Raw genomic sequence first — 23,399 nt, forward strand, 5'->3', positions numbered from 1 at the left:
TATATGTGTTATCTGTTTTTCTCTTGATCATGGTTAACAAAGATTCGTCTATTTTTATCAGCTTCAAATAGTCATCAATAACTTTATTATTACCTTCTTTTGTATCTTTATTTTTGTATCTACCATTTTTTTTTCCTATTTTATTTTGGTTGCTTGTTTTTCTTTTCTAGCTTCTGCTTTTGCATTCATACCTCAATAATTTTGGCTTTTTCAAATACAAGCATTTTACTGTGAAAGGACTATAAATTCAGTTTTAGCAGCTCCTCACAAATTTGCAATGAAGAAATTATTTTATTGTTTATTTAATTTCCATTACAATCTCATTAACTTTATATTATTAACAGTATCTGACTTAATTTCTAGGTTATGTCTTATCTTTAGTTATGTTTCTGATAATGATATTCAATCGTAATTACATTATGTTCAGAGGACATTGAGTGTAAAATAAAAAATGCTTGGAAGCAATTTGAATTTTTGCTTAAGAAGAAAAAATATTCTTAAACTGTTGTGTATAGGACTCAGTATATGTCTCTGAGATTAGCTACTACATTCTTACAATGTTTATCAATTATTCAAAGAAAAATGTTAAATTTTCTGAATTGATGAAAGATTTATATATTGTCTTGCAATTTGGGTAGGTTTTTTGCCTTATATTCTTGGTTCCTAAATCAGTAGCTGCTTATGATAGTCAAATTTTAAATTTCAATTTGAACCTCTTTAGTTCAAACAATAGTATTTTTTACCTTAAAGTTTATTTTTTCTCATATCAGTATAGACACTCCATATTAATTGCCTGTGTCCTTTTCCCCATTTCTGTTTAATTTTAAATACTCCTTTCTCTTTATGCTATAGTGTGGCTATAATATCCATGTAACTAGACTTTAAAAATCTAATCTGATGAACTCTTTTAAATAATCTTATTGATACATTTTATATATATATATAAAAAATACCATATCTGATTGGTACTTATTGTAATTACTGATATATTTTGATTCATTTATAGTCATTTTGTTTTATTTGTTCTGCTTTTTATTTTTCTTTTTTCCTGCCTTCTGCCTTATATTGAGTTAAGATTTATAATTAATTTTTCTTCTCATTCTATAAATTTAAAAGTTACACACACTTGTTTGTGTTTATTATTTTAAAAATTTCTTTGATCATATGAATGTCAGCATGGTCAGTTAACAAAGTCTAAATTTGTTACATTTTGTTACTCTACTTCAAAATAATATAATGAACATCTAAACTTCAATCTTCTTATGATCTTTATTTTTACTATATTTGGTCAAGATTTCAGGCATTTTATAATAATTTTTACTCCTAAATTAGACTGTATTGCTATAGCCTTATACAGTCATACACCTAATATCTGGGGTCATTTTTTTTGCTCCATTCTCCAATCATATTTTAGTTAGGAAATACAATTCTAGATCAAGAATTACTTTCTGTCAGCAACTGGAAAATGTTATTTTACATTAAATTTTTTAGTTCTTGACTTGAAGAATCTGCACCGGTATAATTGTTTTGATTTATTTATAATAAGATTTTTCTCATTGTATCTGAAAGCTTCTCTTTGTTTTTGGGTGTAGAAATTGTACTGCAATAAATATTTTGTGTATTGTTTTCATTTTAATTACTTTAGGTTTTTTATGTTTTGTCAATTAGAAGAAATGTGACTTTTATAAATTCTGGAAATTTTTCTTCTATATTTTTCCTTCCTTTTTAAAGGCTTTTATTTGTTTATCTTAATTGACACATAAAGTTGTACAACGTTTTTGTGCACAGCATGATAATTTGAAATATGTATAAGTATTGAAATGACTAAATCAAACTAATTATCATATTTATTACTTCATATAGTTGCTTTTTTGGGGTGAGAACACTTAAAATCTGTCAGCAATTTTCAAGAATACATACAATATATTGTTATTTAGTATAGTCACCATGTTGTGCAATGGAGCTCTTGAACTTACTCCTCTTATGTACCTGAAATTTTGTACACTTTGACCAATATCGTTCCAATACCTTTTCCCGGCCCCTAAAACCTGGTAACTTCTATTCTACTGTCTACTTCTATGAGTTCAACAGTTACAAGTGGAGTCATGCAGAATTTGTCTCTCTGTGCCTGTCTTTATTCACTTAACATAATGTCCTCCAGGTTTATCCATGTCATAACCAATGACAGGATTTCTTTCTTTTTGAGGCTGAATAGTATTCCATATTATCTTTTTTCATTCATCCACTGAAGGACACTTAGGTTGATTCCATATTTTGGCTGTTATAAATATCAACGGGTGTGCAGATATCTCTTTGATGTACTGATTTCATTTCTAGAAAAAAAATAAATGAATAAAACCATCCTATTTACAATAGCTGCAAAAACTACAATACTTAGGATAAATTTAACCAAAGACATACCAGACTTGTACATTAACAACCATAATAAAGTAGATAAAATAAATTGAAGACATAGTCATTCATTCCATGTTTAGAGATTATAAGAATTAATTTGTTAAAATGTTTATACTAATCAAAGTAATCTATAGGTTCAATGTAACCCCTATCAGAATAGCAATGCCCTCTTTCATAGAAAGAGAAAAAAATAATTTTAAAATTTATGTGGAACTACAAAAAAAAAAAAACAAACAAACAAATAACCAAACAATCTTGAACAGAAAGAACAAAACTGGAAGTATCACACTACCTGACTTCAAAATTTAATATAAAGCTATAGTAATCAAAACAGCATGGTATTGGCATAAAAACAGACACATAAACCAATGGCACAGAAAGCACAGAAATAAACCCACATATTTACAGTCCATTGATTTTTGACAAAGGTACCAAGAACACACAGTGGAGAAAGGACAGTATCTTCCATGAATGATGTTGGACAACTGGATATCCATATGAAAAAGAATAAAATTAAAATCTTATACTATATAGGAAAATATACTTAAAATGAATTAAAGACTCATAGGTAAGACTTGAAACTGTAAACCAACTAGAAGAAAACATAGGGGGAAGCTCCATGACATTGTTCTGGGCAATTATTTTATTGGATATAAATCCAAAGGCACAGACAGCAAAAGTAAAAATAGACAAATGGGATTGCATCAGATTAAAAAGCAACGTAATCACAGAAAGCATGCATTGTATTTTCAGCAAGTACACAGAGGAAGAAGTATTTACAGGTCGTGTCATTTTGGATGTATTATTTTACCGTTTTACACAATAGTTTTCTTTTTTTTTTTTTTTAAAGTTTTGTGGACCTTTTTTTTTTTTTTTTTTTTTTTAAGATGGAGTCTTGCTATGTCACCCAGGCTAGAGTGCAGTGGTGCGATCTCGGCTCACTGCAAGCTCTGCCTCCTGGGTTCATGCCATTCTCCTGCCTCAGCCTCCCAAGTAGCTGGGACTGCAGGCGCCCACCACCATGCCCCGCTAATTTTTTGTATTTTTAGTAGAGACAGGTTTTCACCGTGTTATCCAGTATGGTCTCAATCTCCTGACCTCGTGATCCACCCGCCTCAGCCTCCCAAAGTGCTGGGATTATAGGCGTGAGCCGCCTTGCCCAGCTTACACAGTAGTTTTCTTATCAGTGAGAATGGACATCATCATAACAAGCACAGGGGGATTTCAAAAAGTGCATGAAGATGTTTTTAAAGCAATGAGTTTTGTACCTAGTACATTGAAAACAGCAAAAAATGATATTTAGTTTTGGGTTACAACAACAATTATCATGGAAAATCTGCCTGGAAATGAAGATAAATGGATTCACATGAGAAAGGTAAGCAGGCGTTTCCCAGAGAGTGAGGAAACATGGAAGGGAAAACCTCACTCCAAAAGGAGGAAAGCGTTAGTTCATAAAGAGTTCATTCATATTCATTGAGCACTTACAATATGTCAGGCACTATAGCAGGGGTCAGTAAACTACCATCTGGTGCCAAATCCAGCCTGTTTGCTGCCTGCTTTTGTAAACAAGGCTTTATTGCAGCACAGCTGTAATCGATTGTATTTGTATTGTCTATGACTGTTTTCACACTACAACAGCAGGTAGAGTTGTAACAGAGACCATATGTCCTTTATTGCAGACAAAAATATTTATTATCTAGCCCTTTACAGTAAAAGTTTGCTGACCCTTGCACTGTATTAAGGAATAAAAGTAAAATTTCTCATTTAATTAGCTTTTGGCATCAAGGGAAATGAAAGGGTGCGGTCAGTTGCAGAAAAGTAATTATTTGAAATTGGCATAGTACCAGGGCACAGAGATGAAGAGTATGTATTGAAGAATAAAAATTGAGATAAGAAAGGTAAATTACAGATAGTGCTTAAATGTTTCATTCACCAACATTTGAAAATAATGACAAGGAATGTGTAAGACCAGGTGGGTCAGATAAAGTATAATTTTCTAAAAATATGTGCCCAGCTACCTGCTTCAGTGGCAAAGAAAAGACCTTATACGATTATTCCCCCCATTATAAGTTATTTTCTCTTCACACATTTGCTGTTTGTGTATCACCCCCTTTTTACTGCTTGCTTAGTCAGTATATGTCTCTCATTCCTAAGAATCTGTTTACAAAAATAACCTTCTTCATTCTTGCCAATACTTTCTTCAACACCCCATCCTACTCCCTCATCCATCTTCAGGATTTATATGTGTGGGTTATTTTTTTTTCTCCTTTTTTGCCCTATGTTTAGGTCTTACATGAGCTTCTCGATTTTCAAACAGCCACATCCTACACAAACTCTGACTCTCATTCCAATCTATCTTGCCAAGATTTTTCTGAGCTTGTGAGTCAGTGTTTAAAATAACCTACAGGAACTGGGCTGTAATGATCTTAGGATATTTTACTCTCAGGGGAGTGTTACTGTTTCCTAAGACGGCAGACATACCTAAGTTGAGAATATCAACTCCAAGTCCCCAAAGCAAATCTGTTTGCATTGCAGCTCATTTTCAAGAAGGTTGCAATGCACCTACCTCTAGGAGCTCCCATAACACAATCTTTAGCATAACTGTTGAATTCTCATGAGTGAGATGAAGTCAGTGTTTCAGATGTATATGAACTATATAGATCTAGAGGAGGAGAAAAAGGCAACATTGACTTAGTCAAGAAAGGCTTCCCAAAGGGGAGAAGCTGACATTAAAACTGGAACTGTGAAAAATGCATTATGGTCAAGTACAACTATAAGGATAATAACATATGGGAGGATATATAACCTTTGGGACTAATGAAGAATAGTGACAGCATTGTATTCTATCAATTTAGTTTGATTAATGTTTATCTATTTTTTTCATTCATTCATTATTTTGTTCATCCTATTTCCATTCAGCAATCATTTTAAGCACTATGCAAGTCAATGGAAATTTAGAGATAAAGAATTCATGGAGTCCAAAGCTCAGCGTGGTCAACAAAGCATACACACACACGTAAACACATATATGCATATATAATTTATATGCACGCAATTACACAGCATATTTATACACATATACAGTAATTGCATAATGGTGACAACTACCATTTACCAAACATCTTATGTTGTTTGTTGCCATTCTCGTAACCCAGCAAATTTGATATTCATTTAGCCACAGAGGTTCATAAAAGTTAGCCAAATTGCTCAAGGATACACAGCTTATAAGTGGCAAAGCTGAAATTTTAACCTAAGTTTGTCTGTATCTAGAGCTGGCCATATATTTTTCCTCTATGTTGTGTTGCCTCTTTGAGAGATGTGGAAATTGCAACAACTTGAAACATATCCGAAGAATAGAGTTAGCAAAGAAGAGATGACCAGCAATAGATGTTGCCAGACAAGACAGTGAAGTGGTTGATAGGAAAATATTTAGCAAGATTTCTTAAGAACTGATAATACTTTTGGAGAGAAAATACCTCCTGCATGAATCAATTAAAGAACAGGCCTTTCTTTCATTTAGAATATTTTGCAACTTACATTTGAAGCTATGGGCTCCTCAAGCAAATGCTTTTTCCACTGGTTTTAAATCCCTGTCTTGGTTCTCTTCACTATATAATAGGAAGGTTGACCAGAGAGATCTTCTGGCCAGGTTCTCCATGTACCTTAGATTGGGGTTAATACGGGATAACTGAATTTGGCTATATTAAATTAAAAGAGCCCAGGGTGATTTACATTTCAACCTTTTCTAGTCTGAATTCCAGGCAGGCACTATGGTCTCTTATTCTGTTTAAGGAGTTCCACCATATAAGTAGCAAAAGCATGCTGAGAATAAGTTTAAAATCAAAATGAATTGAACTCGGGGATTTAGGTGTACATTGGCATTTTTTTTTTTTTAGCAGCTGAAGCCCTGACTAATGAAATATGCTTCATGTTGCACTAAAGTTTTTAATGTTAGTAACATTCTTAGAAGCTTTGAAGTTTTTGACATTTTAGGAGCTTCCATATTAGTCTGAGCCAATGTACCTCGAACTTCAATGTGCTTACAAATCACCTGGGTTTGTTGTTAAAATTCTGCTTCTGATTCTGCAGGCCTGAGATTCTGCATTTCTAACCAGATGGTGCCCACATTGCTGATTAGCAGAGCTCATTTAACTAGCAGAGGTGAAGATATTGAAATAACAAGACACAAATATGGGTGGAACATGGTTTTCTAGTCATCTTCCTTGTTTTTTGTCTTAGAATATATAGTATTAACATATATATAGTGAAATTTATATAACACATAGAATATATCAACTATGAAAGGAACGTAATAGGTTGCCCAAAGCAGATTCTATTTTACTTCCAGATGCAATGAGAAAATACAGAGCTGGTCGAGAAATATTCCATACTCATGGCAGGGCCTCTGCACTATCTGTGGTGAGAACCAGTTTTCTTCCCATGCTCTCTTAGACGAATAGTTAATAAAATACATAAATTACTAGAAAAAGATACAAAAATAAGTATAAAATATAGTTTTAAAGTTATTTTTGAAATGCTACCTTCAGGATTTGAAAAGAAAAACATAATGTTTTTTAGGTCTGAAAAGAAAAAAATAACATTTTTTAATTTCAATGGTCATAAAATTTTCCTAATTTCATATAAAAGTTTTACAATGTTAACTCTTAATTTCTATAACAATTTCCTCGTAGACTGGCCCAATATGCAGACCACACTATGAGCAGCATGGTTCTTGTCATGACTAGTTCAGTAGGATACATAAATAAGTACATTCACCACAGGAGTGCGTATGACATGGTACAATGCTCTGCACACCACAAATACTTAGTAACAACCTGCTAACTGCTCACTGATGATTTTGGGTCTTTTTCATCTGAGTGATATTAAAATATTTTTATATTCTATATGTCATTTCTGTTTAGATTCCTTCAATTTGCTCCCTTTGGCCTTTTATTTTAAAAATACATCTAAACACCTTCACCGTTAGTGAATACAGAAAGAAATATAAGGTGAAGGATTACCCGTCTTGTGTGAGGTGATTACAGCAGAAAAGAACGATTATTTTAATAGGGTTTGACAGCTTCAGCAGAGAGTTGTCTGACGGCGACAAAGTTAAGACGATATTTTTTTCCAGTCACGAATAGAGATAAATATACTTAAGTGATATGGGAACAGGAATATAATGATTTCAATGACTCTAACAGGGTCATTATGACTAATAAAAAATTAGTAATAAAAGAACATGTGTCATATTTTCCAGTACTGGAGGAGTAAACACTGAAAATATAGGTAGTGTGATATGAGTGAAAGATGAGAACCCATTTTAATATAGACTGGCCAGAAGAGATTAAAATGCCATATTTGATGGTATTATCTTTTTCATTTTAAGAGACCTGGAGGGTGGGTAAAGAGATTGAATGTGTCTCATAATACGATGCAGATGTTGTCTCTCAAATTCACAATCAGAATCAAAAGGAGGTAGCAAATAAGAGCATTAGACTGGAGATAATTCTGGAGAGATTATCTTTATAAACTGTGAATTAGAAAAGGTGAGACATACCTGCTGATTTGAACATTTGCCTCAAAAACACCTTTCCTGCTCCATGTACCACTGTACATTCTCTTCAGTGGTAATAAAGTCTGACATATTTGGCTTGAGTATTCAATTATTGTGATACTGGGTGTTCTTAAGCGTGTCTCCCCAGTGCAGCATTAATACAAGATTGGAATAAAAAAACTATTCTTTTCCTTCTTTCACAGAGACCTCTCACCCAAACGGGTCATTGGAACCTGCTGGAGATGTTTTTTCACAAACCTCTTCATTTCATTTTCTGTTAGTCTTTGAGAAACATGAATGTATCACAATTTAGAAAATTGAGTAATACATTCAGAAATGACAACTCTGTACTTGGTTATGCCAAGAGGATTCCCAGATAATCTCCAAGATGTAAAGACTTAAGACATCATCAATAAACAAGGACTGGACGAGGAACGGTGGCTCACGCCTGTGGCTCCCAGCACTTTGGCAGGCCGTGGTAGGCAGATCATGAGGTCAAGAGATCGAGACAATCCTGGCCAACATGGTGAAACCCCGTCTCTACTAAAAATACAAAAATTAGGCCGGGCACGGTGGCTCAAGCCTGTAATCCCAGCACTTTGGGAGGCCGAGACGGGCGGATCACAAGGTCAGGAGATCGAGACCATCCTGGCTAACATGGTGAAACCCCGTCTCTACTAAAAAAATACAAAAAACTAGCCGGGTGTGGTGGTAGGCGCCTGTAGTCCCATCTACTTGGGAGTCTGAGGCAGGAGAATGGCGTAAACACGAGAGGCGGAGCTTGCAGTGAGCTGAGATCCGGCCACTGCACTCCAGCCTGGGCGACAGAGCCAGACTCCGTCTCAGAAAAAAAAAAAAAAAAGATACAAAAATTAGCTGGGCATGGTGGCACGTGCCTGTAGTCCCAGCTACTCGGGAGGCTGAGGCAAGATAATTGCTTGAACCCAGGAGGTGGAGGTTGCAGTGAGTGGAGATCACACCACTACACTCCGTCCTGGGTGATACAGTGAGGCTCTGTCTCAAAAAAAAAAAAAAAAACAAAAACAAAAACCAAGAACTAGCTTTGAATATCTTGTTTTTTTTTTTTTTTTTTTTTTTTTTTCAAAATATGACATTTTCACTCATATTTCTTGACTTTCTCGGGATCTCACATGATTTTCACAGGAATGCTCACTGTAAGAATTCCTTTTCAGACAACTAAATCTCTTTGTTATTGTTTGTTGTTTACATGTTAAATAATATCAGTTTATTGTAGCTTATTTCCTGGATACACTTTCATTAGACAAATAATGAATGGGTTTTCAATTTCTCTTTGTCATTGTTTCCTGTGGCCAGGTAAAGGATGCTGGACCACCAAGACATGGATGGCCAGTTTGGGAGAATCTAATTTCTTCATTATTTTTTCTTAATACTATTTATTTTGTAGAATCTGATAATGGAATATACTTCTTGGCATCACCTATATGCCATTTATAGATTTGTACAAAAGAGCAGTTTTTGCCATCGAAAGTAACGGCATATTACTTTTTCCATTGAAAGTAATAGCAAAAACTGTAATTACTTTATTGTAGTGTATCTTTATGCTGAATAAGTTTCATGGTTAAAAGTATTGAAGTCAATCAAATTCTGGTTCTACCCTTTACCAGCCACGAGAATTTAGGAATTCCTTTTTAGCTTTTCTGAACTTTAGTTTTCTCATCTTTGAGATGATTGTAATGACCAAATTTACATCACAGAGTTTTTCCTGAGTGTGAAATGAAATATAACCTTTTAAATCCTTACCAGAGAATCTGGAATATAATAAACACTCAACAAATAGTAGCAACTATTTGTGAGTCTTTATTTACATATTTACAAAATGTATATGAGGTAAGTGACATTAACTCTTTTTTATCTATAAGGGAATAGACTAAGAAAGGTTAAGTGATTTTGACATCACACAGCCTGTTAATCCAAAATATTAAACCAATCTGAGGTATTGTTTTCCCTCTATATTATTCAGAAAATACCCTTTTCTATGCAATGCTATAGTTGGGTACCTCTGGCATCCAGCAATATCTTTGGGCTTGAATGCCACCTATTCCTCTCGCACCTATTCTATTGTTTATTTCCCAGATGTAGGAGCTAATGTTTATTAATCCACTAGTAACAGACCTGTAGATTTATATACATAATTCTGATTTCAGCTATTTCATATCTAAAGTGTATTGAATAAAAATGTGAATTTCACTTCTACCGAGTGTATGCAATAATATTATCTTTTAAATTTTCAGCAAATTTTGAAGCCTGTGAACCATAGGGATATCTGACATGATGGAACTCTGAAAATACATATACATGCTTTTCTTTTGCCCTGCACAGCTTCCACCACAGTTGGGGATTGCCATGATCCTCAAATGGTGGCCAGATATTGATACAATGTGACTTTCTTGAAGTAATTATATCCCTAAAACCAGATCAAATAAGGGACTAAGGGGACCCAGTAGTTCAGATCCAGACTCTTCCCATAATGATCTCCTAGAATTAGGTTATTGGTAGTAATTAGAAATGATTGACCATATAGCACCTGTAAAGCCAAATAGGACAAGCTGACAAAAGCTAAAATGTCAAGAGAAGCTTCCAGTTTGGAAATCAAGGATTAGAACAAAGCCCAAAGGGGTTGGAATTTTCAATAAACAGAAATAAGTCCTTAATCTACATGCAAGGGCATTTGGTCTATCAGGACCAGGGTAAGGCAATCCAGATAGTTCAAGACCAAAACACTGGAAAACAAATAATGTCTACTTCCTTCTAGGGGAGGATTTGTTTGGCAACTGCTCACCCTTCCGTGATTCCTCTTGGGTTTATATAGCTGTGGGTTGCCTCTTAAAAGTATAAATGATGTCTTTTGGTAGCTGTCAATCCAGAGTAATATAAAGTTCTATTTATGATAGCACTAAAAGAGGAGCCAGTGACTATATGTTTAACAAACTGTTAGATGTTGGAACCTAATAAATTATTTTCCCCCAAATCTATCTCAACACCAATTCACCAAGAACCTGGATTGCTATTATGAGTTCAGAGGTCCCTGTTGCCCTTCTCCATAGCAAGAGTATATGACTTTCTCAAACCTCACTTAATGATACCAATTTCAGGTAACTACTGGAAGTCAACATTGTTCCAAGCACTAAATCTTAAAAATCAACTGTACAGACTCTAGTCTATATTTTCTGAGTTCACTCCAGGCTCTGCAATTTACTAACTCTGACCCTCAGCAAATTATTTAATTATGTTAATCTGTATATATTCAAAATAGGAATTGTAAGACTACATGCCTCAGATGATTGTTGTAAGAAGATAAAATGAGATAAAGCATATGAAATGTTCCAAATGATGATTGTCATCATTAATAGTGTGAGAGAAAAATAAAGTATTCAAAACAGATGGATGTATCAGGAACTGGCATGAAACTAAGAGGCCAGGCAGTCCTCCGAAAATTATACGAGAGCAAAATTTTCTGATGTAAGAGTATAAGGCAATCTCACATGAAATGGGTAAATAATGCAATGATAATTTCTTTAAACAATTTATCCTGAGAAAGACATTAAATTATAAAAAAGAATTCATTTAAAAAATGTGTCCAAAATGAGAAATTGACAAGAATCAAAAGTGGAATATCAAAAGAAAGAGAGCTACTGTCTGTTGCCCAACAATGAGCAAAGAACCAGTTTAAAACTTTTGCTTAACCACTGTAATGAATCCATCCCATCATCTCTGAAAACTCCATTTTCTGAATCAACATGGAAATAAAATTATTTGGAGTTTAAGAAGTAGTGTTTTGATGAGAAGAAGTTTCACAACTTTAGTAAGACTGGGTACTGAAGCTATAAACGGTCTTTTTGAGATAATGTTGCCTTGCTCAAACAATATTTCCAAATTTGGGAATATTTACGGAAATTTGGGAAATTTAATCTACAGAAATAAGTACACCAGGTTTTATATATACAGAAATCCATTTCAGTATTTTATGGCAACAAAAATAGAGATTATGCAGAAAGACAGAGTGGCAAAATGACGTATAATAATTTATCATATAAAATATTATGCAACTATTAAAAGCAATACATTAGATAAATATGCATTAATAAGGGAAGGAAATAGAAAGGAAAGAAGGAAGAGTGGGAAAAAGAAAAGAAGTGGTATCCCTGAATTTCTAAACTTAACAAATTAAGAAGCCCATTTCAACAAATCAGGAAAACCATGATACTTTCCCCCAGGGTTTATAAAAAACGTTCTACGTTGTTCGTTTTCTAGAGTTAATAACATGATTTAAAGCTGCAGCATTCACTGACTGTTGAATGAGAAGCAGTATACTCATCTAGATATCTGTGAAACTTCTTAATTTATTCGATATTAGCCTATCTATTTACATTTGTGCATAGTTCCCAGCTGTAAACCTGTAGTCCTCGCACTCTAACAGAATTAAGTTCTCATTTAAGAATATGATTTAAAGAAAAGAATGTAGCACATATACACAAATATAACTGAGGGAATATGTGTGAGAATGAGGCCAATAAAGCAGAACCAAGATAGGAGACAGAGCTCCGATGATATTGTTGGATAGACCTGTGCTGAAATTCAGCTCAATTTTCAGATGTTCGGATAAAATAAGCCAATACATTCTACTTTGAGCATGCTTGGGTTGGGTTTCTGAGACTGCAGGTAAATTCATTCTTTATCTAGTAGTAAGAAGAGATGGGTAAAGGTATGGTTAGGTGTTGATTTGGTGGCAGAAAGTCAGGATAATACCAATCTGTTGGCATCAGTTTTCTATATTAAAAGAAGTTAAGGTTATTCCTGAGAGAATAAAAAGATGATGGAGTTGGGTGTAACAAACAAACAAATTTGAAAGGTAGTGGGAGAGTGCTGTAGAAAGAAACACAATGTAATGTCCTGGTTCAACTAATTTCTCAAGATCTAATTTCAAACATGCATTTCTTATTTTATTCAAAAACATATAAAAACCCAGCAATCTAGCAACTATTTAGAAGAAAATTAGAAAATATCCAAAATCCTACTACCTTAGGACGATATTTTTTTTACTATCTAAATCTCTTCTTGTGAGCAATGTTATTCTGTGTGGCAAAGATTTTACCATTTTCTGATCTTCCCTTTGTCGTTGAACAAGAACTCATATTGTACATGTAATTATTGTCTTAATAAGTAGATTGATTAAAAGATAAAATGAAAACCCATTACTTTCTGGTTTTAATTACTACCAAAATACAAATAGTATTTCCTTAGTATATTATTATAATTTTAAGGACTCACATATTTTAGTTTTTAATCTATATAATCATGAACATCTTCATATACAATGGTAAATACGGAATTTCACTGTTTTCTTTTCTTTCCCTTATAGTTACTCTGAAAATATGTCCAATATATTTAATCACTTATTTCCCTAGGCTACTTCTTCAAAAGATGACACTAACAACTTGAATTCTATTTCCTAGTTCCTGTGAATTCTATTTAGTCATAGCATATATTTAGTCCCTTTCCTCCTAGGCCACTTCTTCAAAAGATGCCACCAACAACTTCAATTCTGTTTCCTAGTTCTTATTTTCCGTTTGAATCATTCTCATTTGTGTCACTGTACTGTGATGACAAAAAGACATTTGACAAGAAAAAAAATCAAGTACATTTTTCAGCCAGGTTCCAAAAACTGTACTTACAAAACTACAGTAACCTTAACATATATTTATATTCTTAAAAAATTTACATAGATTCGTCTTTCTAAAACTGTGCAAAAAGAAGGGCTAGCCGTAACCAATACAATACAAATGGGGAAGCAATTCCGTATTACATGGGCCCATTTATAAATACTGCTACCAATACTACTACATGCTAAACCATTTTATCTCTAAATATAATCCCCTTATTGATATCAAATTTTATGGGAAGAATGAGAATATGCATTTTTACAGGCCATTGAAATTTCTAATGCACTTTTGTTTTAAAGAGGAAGGCTTGCTATGTTGCCTAGCCTGAACTTGAATTCCTTGGCTCAAGGGATCCTACCACCTCAGCGTCCTGAGTAGCTGGGACTACAGACATGTACCACTGTGCCTGACTCCAATGCACTTTTAATTTCAGTTTTCTGTGTTTTTCCTTACAATCATCCTGGGGAGCAGATATGACCATTAATCTGCTTCTTCAGATGTAAAAACTGAGGTTCAAAGAAATTCGTTGATATATCCAATATCACACAGCTAAGAAGTAGTTGACTCAACACCTGCTTTTTCTGTTATATAACACTGCTACGAGTTAGGGAGACAGATGTGAATTCAAATGCTTGCTTCAACATTTATTGCTTGTAATTCTAACCAAATTCACATATTTATGTTGGTCTCTGAAATTTTAGAGAACATTGTCTACACTGTTGGTCTGGTAAGGATTTTATATTACTCCACTGCAATCTTTTAATGTAAAGTCATCAACTACCATTTTATTGACAATTTCAGTGGATGCTTTTTAACCTTCTGCTGTATTTGTCATTGCTGTCTTTTTCTTACTGAAGTACTCCATTCTTTTGATTTTTGAGACATCATAATATCATAATCACTTTTCCTCAGTCTTCTTAAATGTTTTGTTTCCCTTCAAAGTTCCATTCTTCACTCTGTCCCTGAGTAATCTACATCTTCTCCCTATGTAATCTCACCCTCTGCATGCCTTGTCATCCATGTGTTGTTATTTCACTGTATTTGGCTAAATTGTTTCTCCCAAAAAGATATGTCTAAGTACTAACCTGAGCACCTCAGAATGTAACTTTATTTGTAATAGGGACAGGGGGCAGATAAATTCAAGGCAGAAAGGGGCAGATTCCTGGCAAAACCCCACCCTCAAGCCAAAAAGCCAGAAACTATGGCCCAAAGTGAGAACTTCTATCCCTGTTTTCTGGCTCGAATGTTGCCTTTTCCTAAGCCACCCATGGCCCCACCCTGCGCCATCCTGTGCCTATAAAAACCCCAGACTCAGCTGCTAGATGGGACTACAGCTGGACATCAGAGAGAAGTGGCTTGACATCAGAAGGACAGCTTGACAGCATAACTGTGGAGAAGAATCTGGCTGGAGATGACCGGACTTTGGGGAAAGATCGTCTACCCACCCAGTCCCCTTTCCAGCTTCCCTTCCCACTGAGAGCCACTTTCATCAGCAATAAAATTCCCCACATTTACCATCCTTCAATTTATTCATGTGGTCTTTTTTTTCCCGGATGCCACACAAGAGCTTGGGAGCCACAAATGTGGATATGAAAGGCTGTCACACTGACTCTTTGCTCTTGCTGATTCAGGGCAACCACCTTACACAGAAAGGCAAAGGGTTCACTGAGCTGTTAACACTTAAGCTAAAAAGCACTGTGACACACCCTCTGTGACTTCAGAAGTCACAGGCACCCCCACCTGGATACTGCAGTGGGACCTGCTTGGAGTTCACTCCTGCTGGTGCTAAATTGTCCGGCTGGTTCCTACACCTGCTCACCTGTGTGATCCCTCCTGCAAGGGGTGGAACACAATGGGTCCAAGTGAGTGGAGTTTGGTCCTGCTGGCACCGAAGGGGCTGGCTGGTTCCAGTGGTCATTCACTCCAGTTCCCACACTTGTTCACTCGTGCACTCCTTTCTGTGGAGTTGAGTGGGCTGAGTAAATGAAGCACCCCTGTTGTGAGTCCTGCAAAGGGGTCAGGAAAATCCTACTTCATCTGGAAATAAAGTATTTGCAGATGTAATTAAGAACCTCAAAACAAAATCATCCTGGACTTAGTGTGGCCTCTAAATCTAATGACTTGTGTCTTTAAAAAGGAAAAGACATACAGATGTAGAGAAGAAGGCAATGGGGCAATGTGAAGATGGAGGTTAAGATTGGAGTGATGTGTCTACAAACCAAGGGATGTCAACGATTGGCAGTAGCCACTAGAAGCTAGAAGAATGATATACAACAGCCTCTCCTCAAGAACCTCCTGAAAGAGCCAACCCGGTGACACCTTTATTTCAGACTCCTAGCTTTCAAAACTGTGAAAGAATACATTTCTGTTCTGTTAAGCCACCTAATATATGCTAATTTGTTACAGCAGCCCTAGAAATGAATATATTCCCTAACCTACCTTTTTAGCCCAATTTATTGGCTACATCAATGTCGTGTCCCCAGACAGGTAAACATTTTGTCCAAAACTGAGATTTTCAAATGCTATCCCCAAACTTGCTGTGTTTACTATGTTAGGCAAGAGTAAGATCATGTGTAGTCATAGCAATATCATCACTTAAGTAATGGCTTCTGTTCCTAGGGCTTCAGTTCAATGAGAAGTCTATGCAAATAACTATCAAATATATGTCTATAATCCTGATCTGTATTTCTAGCTCTGAATCAGTAAACTCTGCTACCTACTCAACATTTCCTTCTCCTTGGTATTTGAAAAACTACTTGTACCTAATACAACAAAAGAACAAATTGTGATGGCTCCTCCACTCCAAGCATCATCCTCTTGGTTCTCTAAATCAACTTTCTCAGTGTTTCCACCTTATATAAGCTTGAAAAAAAAAACAAAAACCTAAGAGCCATCCTTTACACTTAATTCTCCCTAAGCCACTCCCAAAATATAGTCCACTTATGTTCAGTAACTCTTTAATGTACATCACCAGTCCCTCTTATATTCAATAACTCTTTAATGTGTTAAATTCTATCTCTGCTACCATCTCTTTGTGACCCACTCCTGTCATATCTTCCCCAGATTCTTGCAATAGTCTCCGGCCCAGTGAACTACAAATATTTTTGCTTTTCCCAGCAGCAAATCCAAAGAAAAACTAGATTGGTCCTTTTGATCACAATAGTGATCACATTTTACCTCAACACATCTACTACACTTTGAAATACCCGAATGGATTCCTGTCACTTTTATCCAAAACCTGAACAAGTCCTCAAGACCCTATTGAGTCTGGCCTAATTCCTCAACCTCTAGTCAAAAAGTTCTTTCCTGTTTTCCACCCACAATCAGATACCGCTGGCTTTAAAAATGCATCATGCTGAATTCTGAATCTCATTTGCCTGGGATGTTCTTTCTCTTGCTTCTTGATTGATAATGTCTATTATTTTTAATCTTAGCTTAAAAGTTACTTTCTTGGAAGAGACTTTCTCTCTTTTTTTATTTTTACTTTTTTATTTTTTGAGACGGAGTCTCGCTCTGTCGCCCAGGCTGGAGTGCATTGGTGTGATCTCTGCTCACTGCAAGTTCCGCCTCCCGGGTTCATGCCATTCTCCTGCTTTAGCCTCCCGAGTAGCTGGGACTACAGGCGCCTGCCACCATGCCCAGATATTTTTTTTTTTATTTTTAGTAGAGACGGGGTTTCACTGTGTTAGCCAGGATGGTCTCTATCTCCTGACCTTGTGATCTGCCCACCTCAGCCTCCCAAAGTACTGGGATTACAGGCATGAGAGAATTTCTCATTCCCCCAGACTAGGTCAGGCTCATCTATTCTATGTTCTCCTAGCATTATTTTTCTTTATTCTATAGATGTCTTCATAGAATTCTACATTTATGTGCATGATTATTAGATTAATATTGGTCTGATCTTATATTCAGAATATGAGAATATGCCTGTCTTCTTTATTGTATTTCTATTGTCTTTGCCAAGCATAAAGTCTGGCAAGAGGAGAAGTTAAATAATTGTTGAACAAATGCTATTGAATGAATGTGCAAAACATGCTTGGTGTGGGTGTGAAACCAAGAACACATCAATCGCCATCTCTGAAATTATAGAGCTTTGATCTACAGAGATTACAGGAAATACCAATTTCCATTTCAGAGCTGGAAGTTAGAACTTTGATTCAAAATATGGCAGCATAGTACAAGGTAGTTGAATGACGCATAAACTGGAGCTCTAGTTAACTGTCTATTATCCAGCCCCAAACTGTGTCACTACAATGGAGGGGTGCAGAAAAACTGAGCCCCTCCATGGGGACACTGCTAATTTATGGAAACGTTCAACATCCAGGACTGCTTGTATGTTTCTTCCAGAGAGATATTTATTACTATCAGTGAAGGGAAATACAATAAAAACAATTATTCAAAAACCAATTTCCCTGGTCAGTTCCGTCATACACTGCTACTACTATCATGAATATTTGTGTTTTAAATAAGTGCTTTTTCATTCTTAACACCTGCTCCTGCTACTATGTGATTTCAAACCTGAGAAAACAGTTTACCTGGCTGTATTGACGAAGAGGTGCAATATATCTTCTTAGGGGATTTTATTTCCAGTGTGTTAGAGTGTTACTTGTTTATGAAGAAAAATTTCCCACTTTTATTGAGAGTATAATGTCTGTCAGAAGAAAAAAGAGGGCCTACTTTAATTTTAGGTAGCAAATGAAGTTGGACATTTGGGAGGAACAGGCCAAGGAAATGTACCTTTAGACAAATCTAGAGAAAGAATTTTATGATTAAATCAGGGCTAAAAATGAGAAAGCTAATTTCTCCATCTGATTTGTATTTTATTTGCCATGAACTCCGTCAGGTCTTCTACTCTCCCCAGTTTACGTTCATGAAGAAAAGCACTCCTTTACACACAATTTTTAACTCCCATACTTTACCTCTTTCATCTTCCTTCTCCTTCTCCACTTTGAATGTATTCATCTGTCAAAATCTAACTCTTCAACTGTGCTTTTCCTATTACTAAACATAATTGGAGAAAACACATAGGCATGCTTTTTAATTTTTGAATTTTTGACCACAAGCTGCAGATGAGAATGTATCTACCAGCCAATTCACCCTCTCACTTTCTACTCACTGTTGACTGCTAGTCTTACGTCTTATTTTACTGGGAAAATAGAAGCAATTATAAGTGAACTTACCTCATTTGCCCACCACTAAATCTAACAATAAACCCACATCTGTACCGAAGCATTTATCTTCCTTCTTGTTACAATGAATGAACCCTAGGTTCCTGTCTAAGAATAATTCTTCCATTTGTACACTGATTCTTACATTGCCATCAATGTAATAACATAGTTCTGAAATTAAGTATCTTTGTTTGTCATCAGGTTATCTTCTTCTACTGAATTATGTCCATCAGAATGAAAATCTACTGTAATATGTTCCATCAAAAAATAAAAAAACAAAATGCCTACACCCATTGTTTCATGAAGCATCTGCAAATATCTGACCATTTCTCGGCTCCATTGCACAGCAAAACTTCTCAAAAGTATAGACTGTACTAATTTTCTTCTTTTCGTTTGCTTTTTCTTTTCTTTTTTTTAGACAGTCTCGCTCTGTCGCCCAGGGCGGAGTGCAGTGGCCGGATCTCAGCTCACTGCAAGCTCCGCCTCCCGGGTTTACGCCATTCTCCTGCCTCAGCCTCCCAAGTAGCTGGGACTACAGACGCCCGCCAAATTTTCTTCTTTTCATCTCACCTTTTCTCTTGAACCCACTCTCTTCAGGCAGTACTCCATACAACTTGACTGCAATTACCCTTGTCACAAAAGACCACCATCTTGTCTAACTCAAATGTCATATCTTAGTCCTTGTTGACTTCTCAATAGCATTTTACAAAATAAATGTCCTTCTTGAAACATTTCCTTCGCTTGACTTCTGGAACACAGAATTCTGGTTTTATCTCTGCATGGTTCACACCTGTTTCTCAGTATTTTTAGCTACCCTCACTTCATTTTCCTTATTAATAAATATTGGCTGTTCCAGGATCCAGTCTTGGAATTCATCTCTCCTTTATCTTCACTAGTCCCGGAGATGAACTTATCTAATTGTATGCTTTTAAATATCATCTACCTGCTGAACATATAGTTCTAGCTGTATACATCTCCCAGGTTTCAAGCTTATATATGCAACTTTCCACTCACCAGCCCCTTGCAATTTTAATCTACCTCTCAACTATATCATTTCCAAGGCAGAGCTCTTCATTGTTCACCACAATTTTTTTTTCTTTCTCTGTCTTCCGTATTTTAGTGATGGGCAACACCATGTACTCAACTACTTGGCCCAAGAAATTTATTGCCATTTTTAACTTTTCTCATTTTCTTATTATCCTGCCAGATTTATCTTCAAAATATATCCTGAAGCATTTTCCCACCGTAATAAAATCCACTTGTATCTATCACTAATACCAATATGAAGGCTTCTGAAGTGGCCTCCCTTGCCTTCATGTTTGCCCACTTCAGTCAATCATCCTCAAAGCGGCCAGTGTGGATTTTGTAAAATTTATAATAGTTTATGCCACACTTCTCCTCAAAATCCTGCAATGGCTTTTCATACTGTTTATAAGGTGCTATATCATCTGGCTCCTATGCAAGTCTCCAATGCCCTCTCTTACCCATTTAGATTTTTGACCTTCTTATTAAAATACACCACACTTATTATTGCCTCAAAGGTTTTGCATTGTTGTTCCTCTTGCCTCAACATTCTTTACTAGACTAATGTTCATATATCCCTTTTCCTTATCCCTGACTCTTCTGTGACTACCCTATCTAAAATCAAATGTCTCTATTAGTCATTGTATTAGTCTGTTCTCATGCTGCTAATAAAGACATACCTGACACTGGGCAATTTATAAAGGAAAGGGGTTTAATTGACTCACAGTTCCACATGGCTGGGGAGGCCTCACAATCATGGTGGAAAGTGAAGGAGAAGCAAAGTCATGTCTTACATGGTGGCAGGCAAGAGGGTATGTCCAGAGGAGTTCCCCTTTATGAAACCAACAGATCTCATGAGACTTATTCATGATCACAAGAACAACATAGGAAAGACCCACCTCCATGATTCAATTACCTCCCACTGAGTCCCTCACATGACACATGGGAATTATGGGAGCTACAATTCAAGATGAGATTTGGGTGGGGACACAGACAAACCATATCAGTCTTTTTCCATTGTCTCATGTGGCTGGATTTTTATTCATATTATTTATATGACTTTTCATTATATTATAGGCTTGTCTGTTATTATTTGTTTCTTTACGACAAATAAGTTCCATAACATAAAGATTTATTCATATGTAATTTATTGTGCATTTCTGACACTGTTCTAGATTGTTGTACATTAATGTACATAAAGTACATTACGTCTTTGTACATTACTTCTACATATATAATAAACAACAATCTAGAACAATGTCAGGAATGTGGTATGCTCTCAACAAATATTCATTGAATAATCAATGAATCTTAACATTTAGTTCATCAATTATGTTAACTATTAACTATTAACATTAGTTCAACATATAATCAATGAATCTTAACATTTAGTTCATCTGTTATACTGATCTGAGAGTATCTTCTATGGGTGTGCACAGATTAAACTGAATTATCAAACTATTTACCTACTATTTCAATAAATGTACACTAGGCCTTATGATCCAAAGCTGTCCACCTTTAAAATCTTCATTTCAAACATCAAAATATATGATAAAGATTACAACTAACTCACTCTAAAACCGAATTATCGGACTATTGACTGTTCTTAGGTCCTTTCAATACCCAAAATTTTAAAAGCAGTTTTTCAATGTCTTACATTTTTAAATTGTGGGTTACAACCCATACAAAGTATACTAAAATCAATTTGGTGACTATGACCAGTAGTTTTGAAAACTGAAAAAGAATGGAAAATACTATGGGATATTACATATATTGTAATGTTTCATAAAATGTTTCATAAAACATTGGTTTTAGTAGCATACTTGTTGTGAAAAATGGTCAGAATCAAAATTGAGTCACTAATCTTAAGAAAGCCCTAAAAACTAGAGTCAAGAAAGTCCCTAAGGAGAGAGTTTACATTCTTGAATGTCTGATAACAAAAAAGACTGCAAAGACCATAACCTTGCATAAAGGCCATCACAACCTTACACAAAAACACTTCTATAAGAACATCTGCCAAGAAATGGCCTATCCAACTTCAGACTAGCACCATCCTTGTTATTAATTATCCTTGTAGCCAAGAATAATTATTTCAAAACAACTATGTTATTCTCCTTATTTTTTTCCTTTAAAAACATTTGCCTTTTCTGCCTCCCCAAATATACATAGTTTACCATGGCATATGTAGTCCCTTTGCAATGCCGTATTTCCAAATAAACACTACTTTCTGTTAGACAGTGTTTCTGTTTGTTATTCAGGTTGATATATATGATGTCAGAAATAGGATCTTAAGAAGTTCACTATATGAAGGAATTAGCAATTCTCAGAACCGGTGTGTAGTACAGATTTGAGTTCTCCACTTTCACAGCTTGCTTTTTTTTGCCCTGGTGAGTCTTTACTCAGATTAATTCTCCATCCTTTTGGTAGAGATTTTTTGACTTTACTTGGTTTCTGGTTTGGCTAAGGTCATCTTAGTAAAGGACCATGTATACCTCCTGGGATGATAAAAGTCTTTTCATCTTTTCTGGTAGTGAGTCCTTTTTGGTATAAAGATAAGAAGTATCTTTCTAGATTAAATATTCTTTATTTCTACAGAATTTACATTCTGTCTGTGAGACATGTCTCCTCTGCTTTGCATGCCTAGTTCAAAATTTTGTTTCATCTGCATGCCTGGGTTAAAATGTTTTGAACACATTCATCTTAGTCTATTTTTATTTGGGTTGACTGCATTCCCTTGCGGTTTTCTAAAAATATTTTAAGAGTAAAAATAAACACTACGGAAGGGAATTCAGAATGGCTGATATAAAAGCAACTAGGGTAGTTGCCATCATCTAAAACACTGGTCTGAAATTCTGACATTTTCTGACAGGATTTATAAGATTTTCATTGTTCCCAAGGGATTAATGAGGAATGAAATGAAATTCTTAAACTTAAGGCATGCCAAATTTTCTTGAACTCCAGTCAGCTACATATTACGGCCTACACTTGTGCATATTTTAAAACTGATAGACCAATTACATCAAGGATAATTCAGAACTGTTCATATTATCAATGACCATTCAGAGATGGTCATTATTTAAAAAACCTGCAGCTGTAGGGGGAACATATGGTGTCTTCTAATTTTTCTGTTTCTCTCTCTCTCTCTCTCTCTCTCTCTCTCTTTTTCTGTCTACTTTGAATCTACTGACTTTTCTACTAGTGTTGAGAAAAAACTCACTGCTTATGGAATTCCAACCAAGATTAAAAAGGAAAAAAAGTCTTAAAAGTCCTCCAAATTAATGGCCTTACAAATTACAACCTCTCCGTAGTAACCAACAGCCTAGACAACCTTTTAGAAATATAAATTCATAGTTGTCTAACATTGTATACAACGATGGAATGCTTAATTTAAAAATTAATAATCTAAAAAAACTAGATAATTGTTTATAAATGTTAGGCTCTCTGGTCAAAATCTTGAACTTAGCACAATAATACATCTCTGTCTAGCAAAAAACTTTTACTTTTTCTGCCCTAAAGAAGCTAAAAGGAAAAGGT

The 23,399-nt window shown here is 35.2% G+C and overlaps 1 long non-coding RNA gene across 1 annotated transcript; it reads right to left on the minus strand.

Annotated features, from left to right (window-relative positions):
- Window positions 1–1,897: 1,897 nt before the first annotated feature.
- On the minus strand, window positions 1,898–18,654 carry LOC139357321 (uncharacterized). The gene is made up of 3 exons (XR_011610293.1): window positions 15,494–18,654; window positions 4,982–5,077; window positions 1,898–2,333 (listed from the first exon to the last, which is right to left on the minus strand). It is a non-coding gene; the product is annotated as an uncharacterized lncRNA (long non-coding RNA).
- Window positions 18,655–23,399: the final 4,745 nt, after the last annotated feature.

This window comes from Macaca nemestrina, chromosome 12 (genome assembly GCF_043159975.1).
Source record: "Macaca nemestrina isolate mMacNem1 chromosome 12, mMacNem.hap1, whole genome shotgun sequence".
In the NCBI taxonomy this organism is placed as follows: domain Eukaryota; kingdom Metazoa; phylum Chordata; class Mammalia; order Primates; family Cercopithecidae; genus Macaca; species Macaca nemestrina.